General features: G+C 36.2%; 1 non-coding gene across 1 annotated transcript; it reads right to left on the bottom strand.

Moving 5' to 3' along the window:
- Positions 1–519: 519 nt before the first annotated feature.
- On the bottom strand, positions 520–624 carry LOC113186438 (U6 spliceosomal RNA). Its single transcript, XR_003301292.1, has one exon. It is a non-coding gene; the product is annotated as a U6 spliceosomal RNA (small nuclear RNA).
- Between the last annotated feature and the right edge of the window lie 12,589 nt (positions 625–13,213).

Here is a 13,213-nt window from a genome sequence, read left to right as displayed (position 1 = left end):
CTCACAAAGCATCCTTTCCACAGTGCTCCCTGTGTCCATGCAGTCACATGTAGGTCCTGACTCAAGAGCTGGGGATGTAGATTCCATCTCTTGATGGGAAGCATGTTAAAGAACTTGAAGTGACTGAAAAAGAAATCTCTATAGTAAACATTTGTTTCTATTTGTATTTGTGTGTGTTTAAATGTTTGTTGCTAATAATGCCATTAAAATACATCTTTTGATTATTTTTTTGCATTTTAATTGACATATCCTAATTGTATACATTTATGGGATATAGCATGCTATTTGAATACATGTATACAATGTGAATGATCAGATCAGATCAGGATAATTGGTACGTCCATAACCTCTAACATTTATCATTTCTTTATGCTGGGAATATTCAAAATCCTCTCTGCTAGGTAGTCTGAAATATACAATTAATTGTTGTCAAAGGTAGTCATCTTACTGTACTACAGAATATTAGAAGTTATTTGTCCTAACTGCATCTCTCTACCTGTTAACCATGCTCTCTCCATAAAAAATATGGAATGCTTTGTGAATTTTCATATAATTTTTGCTAGGGGCCACAATGATCTTGTCTGTATCATTACAATTTTAGTATATGTGCTAGCAAAAAAGAACTGACTCTTCTTGTGCAAATAATCTTTTATATGTGGAACATTATCACCCTAGGGAAAGTTCTTTTAAGTGGAATTTTCAGGTAAAAAGGCCTATATATTTTTAAATTTTAATTTATGCTTTCTAGAGAAGTTACATCAATTTATACTTCCATCACATTACAAGAGAGTAACTTTATGTGCTTGTGTGCATGGGTCTTGAATTTGCCATTATCCGAGTTTCAATATATGAGTAAAATAAACTGAGAGTGCCTTCATTTCTTAAATATAATCATAGTCCTCCCTTAAATATCATTATTTTTATATTTGCCTTGATAAATTGGAAGAATCTGCCTTTAAAACCATTTTCACCAAGTACATTTTAGGGGAGTCATTATTTGTTACATTGTGCTGAAGTTATTGCTAGTTAATATTTATAATTTTGATTTTGGTAGTGTGTGCTTCCTCATAGAACTATCCATTATTTTGAGATATTCAATTAAATTAATCTTGGTCAACACAATATAAAATAAGCATTCTCTTATTTTACAAAATTTCCAAGCATCTGTGAGTATAGTTCCTTGCCCAGATTATTTTGTATTATTTTTTACCTTTTACTTTTAATTATATTTTTGGTGATTTTTTTTGGGGGGGGTACCAGGGATTGAACTCAGGGGCACTTGGTCACTAAGCCACATCCTCAGCCCTTTTAAATTTTATTTAGAGATAGGGTCCCACCAAGTTGCTTAGCACCTCACCGTTGCTGAGGCTGGCTTTGAACTCACCATCCTCCTATAAGCCTCCTTAACTTCTGGGATTACAGACATGTGCTACCACACCCAGCTTTTCGATGAATTTTTAAGGCAAAATGGTCAAGCTGTGGACTTTGAAATTTCTTCATTTTGGAATACTTGAGGTATTTTGTAGTTAATATGATATACTTTGGTAACTATTACAAGGTACATGAATAGAATATTTGATCTTCATCTGTAGAATGCAAGGCTCAATATTTTTATTCAAAAGTCACACTGGTATGTTAAATCCTCCCACTACAGTTGTATTTTGTTGTATATTTCTCAGTTTTTTTTCATTGACTTTCATACTTTGTCTCTTATCTCTATAACTTTCCTCAATATGAACCTTATTTAATAATGTGTCTTAAATCCTGATTTTTAAATTTTACTTGCCTTCTTTTGTTTGTACTTCCTAACATATTTTTATCTTTCAGTTTTTTCCTCCATTATTTTTAAAAAACACCTTTTCATTTGGTCCCACATCCTTTTCACTCACTTTCTCCCAAAGGTAACACCTTTCATAACTGTGATACAATATTAAAGCCAGGAAAATTACATTGGTGCAATCTACAGAACTTATACATATTTCACTAGTTTTATATGCACTGTGTGTGTGTGTGTGTGTGTGTGTGTGTGTATGTGTGGTGTGAGTGTATATAGTTCTATACAATTTTATCTTGTGTGTAGATTCATGTAAGCACTATCGCAATCAAGATACAAAAAGTTCTCTCATGCTAATCTTTTATATCCACATCAACCCTCTTCCACTGTCCATAACCACTAGCAGCCACTTATCTGTTACTCATCTCTGCATTTTCTGCTTTCAAGAATGTTATAGAAATGGAATCCTACAGTAGGTGACCTTCTGGGCTTGTCTTTTTCCATCCAGGCTGTTGCAGGCATCATAGGATCACTCTCCTTTATTGTAGTGAAGAGTTCCATGGCTTGGATTCATGGCTGTTGAACCTTTCCTCCCTGAAGGACTTTAGGGTTGCTTCCAGCTTTGGTCTATTATTATTAGTAAGGCTACAATGAACTCCTAAGTCCAGGTTTCTGTGAGCATAAGTTTTCATTTCTCTAGATAAATGTCCAGAAGTACAATCGTTGGGTCATGTGGTATTTGCATGTTATTATTATTATTTTTTTTAAAGAAATAGCTAAACTGCTTCCCGGATGGCAGTTCTAGCTTCCATTCCCACCAGTGATACATGAATAATTCAGCTTTTGGTATTGTCACTAATTTCTACTTTGCTATTCTGATAGGTATGTAGTGAAATCTCATTGTGGTTTCAGTTGGCATGTGAAGTTGAACATCTTTTCATGTGCTTATTTACCCTATGTACATCCGCTCCAGGGAAATATCGGTTCATGTACTTTGCTCACCTATGATTGGTTCACTTGCTTTTAAAAAGAAAACAATGGAGTTTTAAGAGCTCTTAGGTATTCTGGATATAAGGACTTTGCCTGATACATAATTTGCAAATATTTTCTCCAAGCTGGTGCTAATCTTCTCATATCTTTCCTGAGGCTTTTAGGAAGGAATTTTAAATATTGATGTAATCTAGTTTATTGTTTATTTTTTTATGGGAAAAAAAGAGATGGTGTCAAGTTTAAACATCTTTTGCCAAGTCTAAGCAGCACTTTTTAATGATATCTATTCCCTTGGCATTAAAATTTAAAACAAATTCACATGGCAAAATTTGTCGGTCTTTTTGTTTGTGATTTCTCTCTTTGTGTTGCTTGGGAAGGTCTTCTCCACCCCTGAATTATTTTATTTTAGATATAAGTCTCTTTTTTCCCACCAATTATTTTAAAAAATGTATATACATATATACATATATGTATATATATACATATATGTGTATATATATATATATATATATATATATATATATATATATGTTGTAGGTGGACACAATACCTTCATTTAATTAATTAATTTATTTTTATGTGATGCTGAGGATCATACCCAGTGCCTCACACATGCTAGGCAAGCTCTCCACCACTGAGCCACAACCTCAGCCCCCACCAATTAGTTGTTTTTTTTTTTTTTTGAGAGAGAGAGAGAGAGAGAGAGAGAGAGAGAGAGAGAGAGAGAGAGAATTTTTTAATATTTATTTTTCTAGTTTTTGGCAGACACAACATCTTTGTATGTATGAGGATCGAACCCGGGCGAGCGCGCTACCGCTTGAGCCACATCCCCAGCCCCCCAATTAGTTTTTATATTATTGTGTCAGGCAGCTTTTTGTCAGTATGACCAAAATACCTGAAAAGAACAACTTAGAGGAGGGAAAGTTTATTTGTGCTCACAGTTTTAGACATTAAGTCTATGGTCAGTCTACTCCATTGCTTTGGGGTGCGAGGTGAAGTAGAACACAGTGGAAGAGCTTGGATGGATGGAGAGAGAGAGAGAGAGAGAAAGGAACAAGTTGCCAAGGACAAAATATAGACCACAGAGCCATGTCCCTGGTGACCTACTTCCTCCAGCCATGCCCCACCTGACTATAGTTATCACCCACTTAGTGCATTCTAATTATTAATTATCAAATGGATTAATCCACCCGGTAGGTTAAGCCCTCATCATCTAGTCATTTACCTCTGAACATTCCTGCATCGTCTGACATGAGCTTTTTGGGGGGTACATTTCTCATCTAAGCTATAACAATTATAAAGTAACACATGCCCATTTAAATAAGTTATAAATGTGGAAAGGTAAAAGTTTTGAAGAAAAAACTTGCCTTTACTTCTGTAAGTTTTATTCCCTGAGGTAGCCACTGACATTAATTTCTTATATATCTTTCTAGAATTTCTCTTTCATGTAAGGTGTGAACACATAACATACATATGTTTCTTTAAAAAAATCCCAAAGGGGATGTTTGATGTAGCTCTCTTGGTAGAAGCACATAGTGATAATTCTCATTATTTTTAACATTTGCAGGAATAATTTATATGCCCTTTCTTTAAGTTGATTAAAGGAGTTTTATTTGCTATGGTAAATAATACTACAGTAAGTGTTCCTGTGCATCTTATTTTACAGATACTTATGAAGAATGCATTCCTGGACAAGGAATTATTAAATTACAAAATATATTTTTTTTTTACAATTTTTATCGAATTGACAAACCTTTAAAAATGGAGCACCAAAATATACTCTACTAACAATGTACAGCAGTGTCAATTTTCCCATATGCTCACCTACTCAGGTAGTTACCTGAATTTTTATTCTCTGCTATCTGAAAAGTAAGAAATGCTCTCTGGTTTTCCTGAATGCTAAGGATATTTAAGAGATTGTTGGTTTCATGTTTCATCTTTTAAAATGAAAATTCTATGGAATAGGTGATGACTAACATTTCCTAAGATATAAGAAAGGAGATGTCTCCCAAACCAACTGAGGTGAGTCTCAACACCCTGGAGAGCCAGCAACTTCACTCCCCTGTGTTAATGGGAGAGGGGAGAGGAGTCCCTGCAGGGATCCTCCGTAGGAACTGTCCCCCTTACCACAAGTCTGACTGGAACACCTACTAATGGTTGGGTGAGGTGATTCCCTGTGGACAGAGTCTCTTCTTAGTGTACTCATTCATTCCTCTATACTTTGGTTTTTGCTCATTTAATTATTATTTCCCTGTTGTCCTAGTGGCCTGGCCTCAGCACTGGGGCTAGTGTTCACTGGCTCAGGCTGGTGTGGGGGTGGGGAGAGCAGAGTCAAGGTGTCTCACAGCCACGTACCAGGAGCCTCCTGGGCTCCTGAACAGGAAGTCAGGTGAAGAGGTGGACACGCTCCAACTCCATGCTGATGAGCAGGCAGTAGGAGACAGAGAATAGTTCTGCCTATTGGACATGTTGAAAGCTGGATGATAATTTAATTAAAATTCCAGTTAAGAGTTGGATCCACTTAATTTCTATGGATAATCTTCAGTGATAATCAATCACCCAGTCAGAAGACAGAACAAAATTAGCAGCTCATCTTGTATGGTGTTGTGAGCGAATGAATCAGTTATCTCCCATCAAGAAAAGTGGCTGGCAGCTCGGGTGGTGGGGCACACCTGTGATCCTGGCCAACTGGGAGGCTGAGACATGAGGCTTGTAAAATCTGGGCAACTTTGTGAGATTCCCATGTCAAAATACAAAAATAAAAAAGGGATGGGGGTGTAACTCAGAGGTAGAGTGTCCCTGGGTTTGATTCTCAGTATTGGCAAGAAAGAAAGAGGAAAATAGGAAGGAGAGAGGAAGGATGGCAGATATATTCTCAGTCATCTGCAGTCACAGTCCAACACCAGGGAAGTAAGAGTAGGTGCTAGAGGTTTTGTAAATAGATGGTTTGAAATGGATTTTGTTGCCATTTATAATGATGGTCCCATGAATGAGAAAATTCTACTTGAAAAAATTGTTTATAATGGAGAAAAAAGGTAGGTTTGAGGAAAAAACTTTTCTACTTTACGTATCTTTATCCTTGCCTCATCATCTTTCATTTTTTAAAAAAAAGAAATAATAAATGAAAGAATTATATATCACAAAGTCCTTCACAGGCCTATATTATCACTGTTAAATCTTCATATAACAAAACACACCTATAAGTAAAATACACAATATCATACCCAACCAACAATAGGGGAAAACTTAGTTTTTAGGTGCAGCCATATCAATGTTTATAGCAGCTCAACTCACAACAGCTAAACTATGGGAACCAACCTAGGTGCCCTTCAACAGATGAATGGATAAAAAACATTGTGAGAATATTACTCAGCCTTAAAGAAGAATGAAATGATGCCATTTGTTGGTAAATGGATGGAGCTGGAGAATATCATACTAAGCAAAATAAGCCAATCCCCAAAAAACCAAAGGCTGAAGTTTTCTCTGATATATGGATGCTAATTCACAATATGGGGGCAGGGTAGGGAAGAATAGAATTACTTTAAATTAGATAGAGGTGAGTGTGGGAGGTATGAGGGTAGGAAGGATAGTAGAATGAAACAGACATTATTACCTTATATACACATATGACTGGATGACCAATGTGATTCTTCAATCAGAAAAATGAGAAATTATACTCCATTTATTTATGATATATCAAAGTACATAAGTGTATTCTACTGTCATGTATAACTAATTAGAACAAATACAAAATTTCTGAAAATGTCTATAGCCTTTGAGCTAGGTGAAGTTTGCCCATAATACTTTTTTAAAAAAATCATTTTTATTTTTATTTTGAATGTTTGATGGCTCTATCTTTCCTCTGACCCATAAACTATGGTGTACCCACTTGGCAATTTCTTCAGTTGGAGTGGTGCCCCATTCTTTAGGACTTATAAAGGGGGAGGTGTGTCCATGTTGTGACTCTGATAAACTCACCATGCAGTTGTGACAAAGTAGGAATTCAATGGGCAACACATCAGCGGGACATTCTGGAGGCAATGTGGTGACCCAGAAGAGCTTGTGACAGGTGATTAGAAGATTTTTTTTTTTGGCATAAAATATCTGCTGTTCCATGCCTCTTGCTTTGAGAATTTCCTCCAAGTGCTTTACTCTTTGGAAGTGGTCCTTTGGCCCTGTGTACACAGTTACCTTCTGTTGGTCCTTTAATACTTGACTTGAACCACTCCACTTAGAAGCCTCCTAGAATTTTTGCCTTTTACTTCCATTAATTATTATATGATTTCCCTCCCTGCCACCTTAGCATGTCATGCATACTTCCTTCAGAACATTTGTCAAAGAGCATGCCTATAATTTTGTACGTCTAGCACTGAGTACGCTTCGATTAACAGTGGTTATTCATATAATTGTTATTATTGTTCTTGTACTGTAATATTCAATTCCTAATGAAGCATGAAATTTGATAAATATTTACAGGATGACTGGGTAAAGCCAGGCTTGCACTGGAACCTATAATTGTTTTCACTATTTTCTGGACCCAGTGACCAGAGGGTATTTCAACTGGATGACCTCAGTGGGAAGTGATCCTATCTTCTTAATGCCTATAATACTGTCTCCTGTTCATCCAGCTTCTCCTGTTCCCTGATTTGTGCGAATGTCTCCTCTTGTAGATTATGAATTCCTTGAGGACTAGTGCTACTATCCTATGAAACTGTGTGGTTTCTATAGAGCCTACCATAAATATTAAATAAAGTAGATATTCAGAACACGACTTTGAATGCATAAAAATAAATAGGCAGGATCACACTTGCTGATCTAGATCCACAGCATGCTTATGTTGAATTGAGGAGGAGGTAAATAAAAACATTAAGGTAATTCTGAATGTTTTGAAATTCAAACTCCCCAAGAAAAACTTTAAAACCAATGCTGAAGTATTTGCTAAAGAAAAATGACAAATATTGTGGCCATGTTTTTAAGTGTTAGAAATGATGTTAAGACACCTATTCACACATCTACTGCAAGTGCTAATGCTTTAGGTTGGATATTATAATTAAATACATTACACAATAATGGAAAGCATCTTTGAATTTGCAAAGTATGTTTGGATTCCCAGTTCAGTATGAGCTTTAGACCTCAAGAGAATGAACTATCAGAGGCGATCTCCTATTGCTGTGCTCTCTCTGTGGCAGCATCTTCCAGTTGGCAGGGCAAGAATACAGAGCCCACAGATAATGTGGTCTTGCTGAATGAAGGAGTCTGAGCTTACAATTTCAGGGTGCCAAGGTGTTTTGGATTTAGAGAAAAGACAACCAAGAGAGAAAAAAGCCCTTAAAAGTTGTGTAAGTAATCTCCTTAAGCCTTTGGCCTAATTCTAAACTACACAGATAAGACGCAGCTGTGGGAGACTTTGTAGAGAACTGTTGCTGTGAGGCTTGAGAGCAGAGCAAAAATTTTACAGGCTGCACAGTACTGGGAAGAGGGTTTGGGGTTAAGATCCAGACAGAATGGTGCAATCTCAGGAATACCCTAGAATTTCACCTGGAATGACTGGAAGGCCATGTTTTAGGACAATGGTTAATTAATATTATGGGTAAAACTAAGACCTAAGACCCACACTTTGCAAAACTTGACAAGATCAAGGTGATTTGCTTACAACTTAATTATCAGAACAAATTTGACTTTCTTGAGCAGAAGAAAATTCACAGCATAATTTAAAGCATCTGAATCTCTAAAAAAATTGCTGACATACAAATACGTAGAAAAATTAATTATCAAGAGAAAAAGCAAAACCAGACTTATAGATAATCCTGATATTGGGGTTTGCAGGTAAGCAAGTTAAAATAACCATGATTGTTTTGATAAAAATAGAAGACAGACAGTTCATGAAAATATGGATAACATAGACAGAAACTACAAAAAGAATAAAACATTTCAGAACTGTAAAACATAATCTCTAAAACTGAGAAGTCATTAAATGGGTTGGAAAACATACTGGGCACAACAGAAGACAAGATTCCTAGGCTCAAAAATATGTCAACAGAAAATACCTAATTTGAAAAATGAAGTATTAAGGATAATAGTAATAAGAATGAAACATATTTATAAGGAGCACAATCAATAGGATATTATAAAAATGTAATACAAATGACTTTGAATGGGGTAGTTTTCCTAATTTCTCTTTCATTAGATTCATCACTGATGTATAGGAATGCAACTGATTTATGGGTGTTAATTTTATATTCTGCTACTTTGTTGAATTCTTTTATGAGTTCTAGAAGTTTTCTGTTGGGTTTTGGGGTCTATTAAATATAAAATCATGTTTTTGGCAAATAGGGATAGTTTGGGTTCTTCTTTTCCTATTTGTAGCCCTTTAATTTCTTTCTTCTGTCTAATTGCTCTGGCTAGAGTTTCAAGGACTATGTTGAATAGAAGTGGTGAAAGAGGGCATCTTGTTTTGTTCTAGTTTTTAGAGGGAATGCTTTCAATTTTTTTCCATTTAGAATTATGTTGGCCCTGGGTTTAGCATATATAGCTTTTAAAATGTTGAGGTATGTTCCTACTATACCTAGTTTTTCTAGTGTTCTGAACATGAAGGAATGCTATATTTTGTCAAATGCTTTCTTTGCTCTATTGAGATAATCATCTGATTCTTGTCTTTGAGTCTATTGATGTGATGAATTATGTTTATCGATTTCCATGTATTGAACCGACCCTGCATCCCTGGGATGAGCCCCATTTGATTGTGGAGCACTAGCTTTTAAATATGTTTTTGTATGCAATTTGCCAGAATTTTATTGAGAATTTTTACATCTATGTTCATCAGGGATATTGGTCTGAAATTTTCTTTTCTTGATATGTCTTTATCTAGTTTTGATATCAGAGTGATATTAGCTTCATAGAATGAGTTTAAAAATGCTTTCTCCTTTTTTATTTCATGGAATAATTTGAGGAGTATTGGCGTTAATTCTTCTTTGAAAGTCTTGTAGAACTCTGCTGAGAATCCATCTTTGGAAACATGGCCTGACTCCAAATCCCTCTTTCTGGTGCTGTTTCCTATGTTGAGAGTGATTTAAACAGCAATCCAGAGTATTTCAAGATGGAGGCATGTATAAGCACAACCTCACTCTTTGCAATTCAATCTAGCAAGGAAAATATGAATAGTGTTTGTGTCTCCAGGGAGCAGAAGACCAGAATGATACTTGGGTACAGTTTCTGAAACCCTGTTTGCACATTTGAACTGCCAGAGGAAGAAAAGAAAGGGTGTGAAATAGGCTTCGTAACACCCCACCCCATGCTCACCTCCACCTTCAGAAGCATGACCATCCAGAAGCTGATGAGTTACAAAATTAACAACTGAACAGTTTGCCTATTATTTTGGTATTAGTCTTTATGACAGGAGAGCCCAGAGCCCGCTTTAAAATGTTATCTATAATTCATTTCAGATGAACCATAAAATGCAAAACATTAATTTTTACAACAACTTTCATTATTTAAGACATTTCCCTTGTCTTCTATTAAAAATATTTCTTTGTTAGATGTATAGAATGTTCACAGCTGCTAGATTATTTACAAGGGGTTGATGAACAGTTGTAATATTTAGCCATTAGAAAATTAAAGCAGTTTTTAAAAAGTAACTTATTTCTGAGATGCTATGATGAAGACCAGAACAGGTGAGTAAAATTTAGTTACTAGAACCTAATTGCCAGGTAAAATTGATCTAAAAATAGGCCCTTGGAATTTTATTTTGTCAGCGTACATAACAAAATAACCTAGACAATATTTTCAAAATGAGGAACATTTATTAGAGAAATTTCTTTGGGTTAAGGGAAAAAGCAGAAATATGATTATATGAGATCAAGACTAGTGAAGTTATTAAGGTTACTTTGCTTCATTGAATTAGTGAATGTAGAAGTGGCTGCTGAGAGCCATGTACGGTGCAGGATACTGGGGAGAAGGATGGAAATACAGGGTCTCTACTTCTAAGTGGTTCCAGTATAAAGGTGGAACAGGCACCTGGAAAAGCAGTTGCCATTGTCATTTGGCTATTACTGCAAAGCAGCTATGCAGAATGCAATGGGGGTTTTTTATTGGTGGAACTGGAGAACGCTTGCTAGAATTGGAAGTGTTTGAGCTAAGCAGAGGTTTCAAAGTGACAGATGCTAATTTGGTTTGACTCAACATGTACACAAAAAAAACCCCGAAGGTCAAGCTCATCAAGGTGATGTAGTAGCTGATGTTTTGATATGCCTAAGCATATACTAATGACACAGATTATTAAAAAAAGAAAGCGACACAGACATAGTCAAAACATGGCAAACAACTTCAAGGTCTTAAACATGGCCAACATCTTTCAGAACCAGAAATGGAACAGAAATGTGGTAAGGCATGAGTGAGGATGGGCGCTGCTCTCAGCTGGCAGTAATGGTCAGAACCAGGATTGTCCCTGAGACTTCTGGTACCTACTTGAGGCAGATAGAAGTCCCTCCTGCACCATGAAAAGACAAGGTTAAAAAAAAAAAAAAACAATGCTGTAGATTACTGTGTGGGTCAGGGAACCTAGAAAAAGCCTTGTGAAGGGTGCAGAATGAAACCATCCTACTGGCTTGTTAACTACTCATGCTCTCAATTTCATCTTAGGGATATGCCTTGTAGCAAGTCGAATGATGTTCATCTAAAGTTATGGTAACACAGGACCACAGAATGTGACATCTTGCAGATGGAATTAGTTAAGGATCTTGAGACGACATTGTTCTGGATCGAGAGTGGATCCAAGCCCAAAGACATCAAGCAAGGCAGAATATAGAAAGGCAAAGAAACAAAATCATTGAGTAGCTGCAATCAAGTAGCACCTGAAGCCTGCCTCTCTGTCTAATTTTTAGTCATATGAGCTAACAAATTTATATGCTAATTGGTAGAATTTTTATCTTGACTAACTACACCTTATTAAAAAAGGAGAAGGCATGGAGGCACAAGAAGGAGAAGAGCTGGGGAAGACAGAGGCAGACACTGGACAGCTGCAAGCTGAGGACAGCCAAAGTACACTGGGAGACACTAGACAGGCCAGGAAGAGGAGGGAAGTGGTCCTTACTAAAGCCCTCAGAGATGAGAATGGGCGGGTAGCCTTGGGGGAAGCTAGCACAAATTACTGCAATCAGTGGTCTGACCATTGGCTATGTACAGAGTTTGGTAGTGGGGATTGAACTCAGGGGCACTCAACCACTGAGCCACATCCCCAGCTCTATTTTGTATTTTATTTAGAGACAGGGCCTCGCTGAATTGCTTAGCACCTTGCCATTGCTGAGGTTGGCTTTGAACTTGCAATCCTCCTGTCTCAGCCTCGAAAGCTACTGAGATTACAGGCATGTGCCACTGCACCTGGCAAATTCAATCTTATCTAAAGATACTTGTCTAGTCCACCCTGGCTATGATCCCTTTCCCTTCATGGGCCAGGTCAGGCTTATAGAAATTCTGCCCAGTTTAATGAGTTAATCCAGGCATTACTTTGCAAACTCAGAAGAGCTATAGAAGTGTGTAAACTGTAAACTTAAAATGAAGAGCAAGAATTTTATCTCATCTAGTGTTCTCATTAAATCTCATCTAGATTTATGCCTGGATCTAGACATTTATTGACTTGAAAAATGAAAATAATTATAACTATAGTAGAATTATAATCTAAATTCCTTGGCTGTATCTCATGACAATGTTAACACTAGACAATGTAGAAAATGGAATTAGAAATTTCCATCCTTCTTTAGAAGGCAAAATAGACTAGTGATTACTATTAAAATCTGAAATTGGCTGGATGTGAATTGTCCTAAGTGGTTTTAAAAGGGCTTTGGAGTCAGACGGTCTGGGCTCCAGTTTTAACTCCCTAACACTTTGACTGTGAACTTGGGTAACTTGCTTGAGATTTCTAGGTTCCATTTGTGACTAAAGCAGATATCAAGCAAGGCAGAATATAGAAAGGCAAAGAAACAAAATCATTGAGTAGCTGCAATCAAGTAGCACCTGAAGTCTGCCTCTCTGTCTAATTTTTAGTCATATGAGCTAACATTTATTTTTATGCTAATTGGTAGAATTTTTATCTTGACTACACCAGAAGCATCCTGATACAAATATTATTACTGCAATATGTCAAATATTTGACTCATTCTAATGATGGCAATTTGGGGCAAATATTCAGGTGACTAGATTAATTTTTTCTTTTTCATGTTAACACTTAAATTTTGAAATTGAGCTAAGGTTGTATTTCTAAAATAATAAAATTGAGCTTTAGTCAAATTTCTTGGGAGACTGATAAAGAATAATATCAAACTGTAAAATCAGATTCCTACAGAAAAACTTCATTGCCATAGAAATAATAATAATATGTTAGCTGTTATTATTAGTGATCCACCATGTCCCAAGGACTCTGGTAAGCGATTCATTTACATTTTCTTTAGTTTCTTA

The sequence above is a fragment of the Urocitellus parryii genome, chromosome 7 (genome assembly GCF_045843805.1).
Source record: "Urocitellus parryii isolate mUroPar1 chromosome 7, mUroPar1.hap1, whole genome shotgun sequence".
Classification (NCBI taxonomy): domain Eukaryota; kingdom Metazoa; phylum Chordata; class Mammalia; order Rodentia; family Sciuridae; genus Urocitellus; species Urocitellus parryii.
Note: the sequence above shows the minus strand (reverse complement) of the source record. Positions and strands in the feature narration are given on the sequence as shown.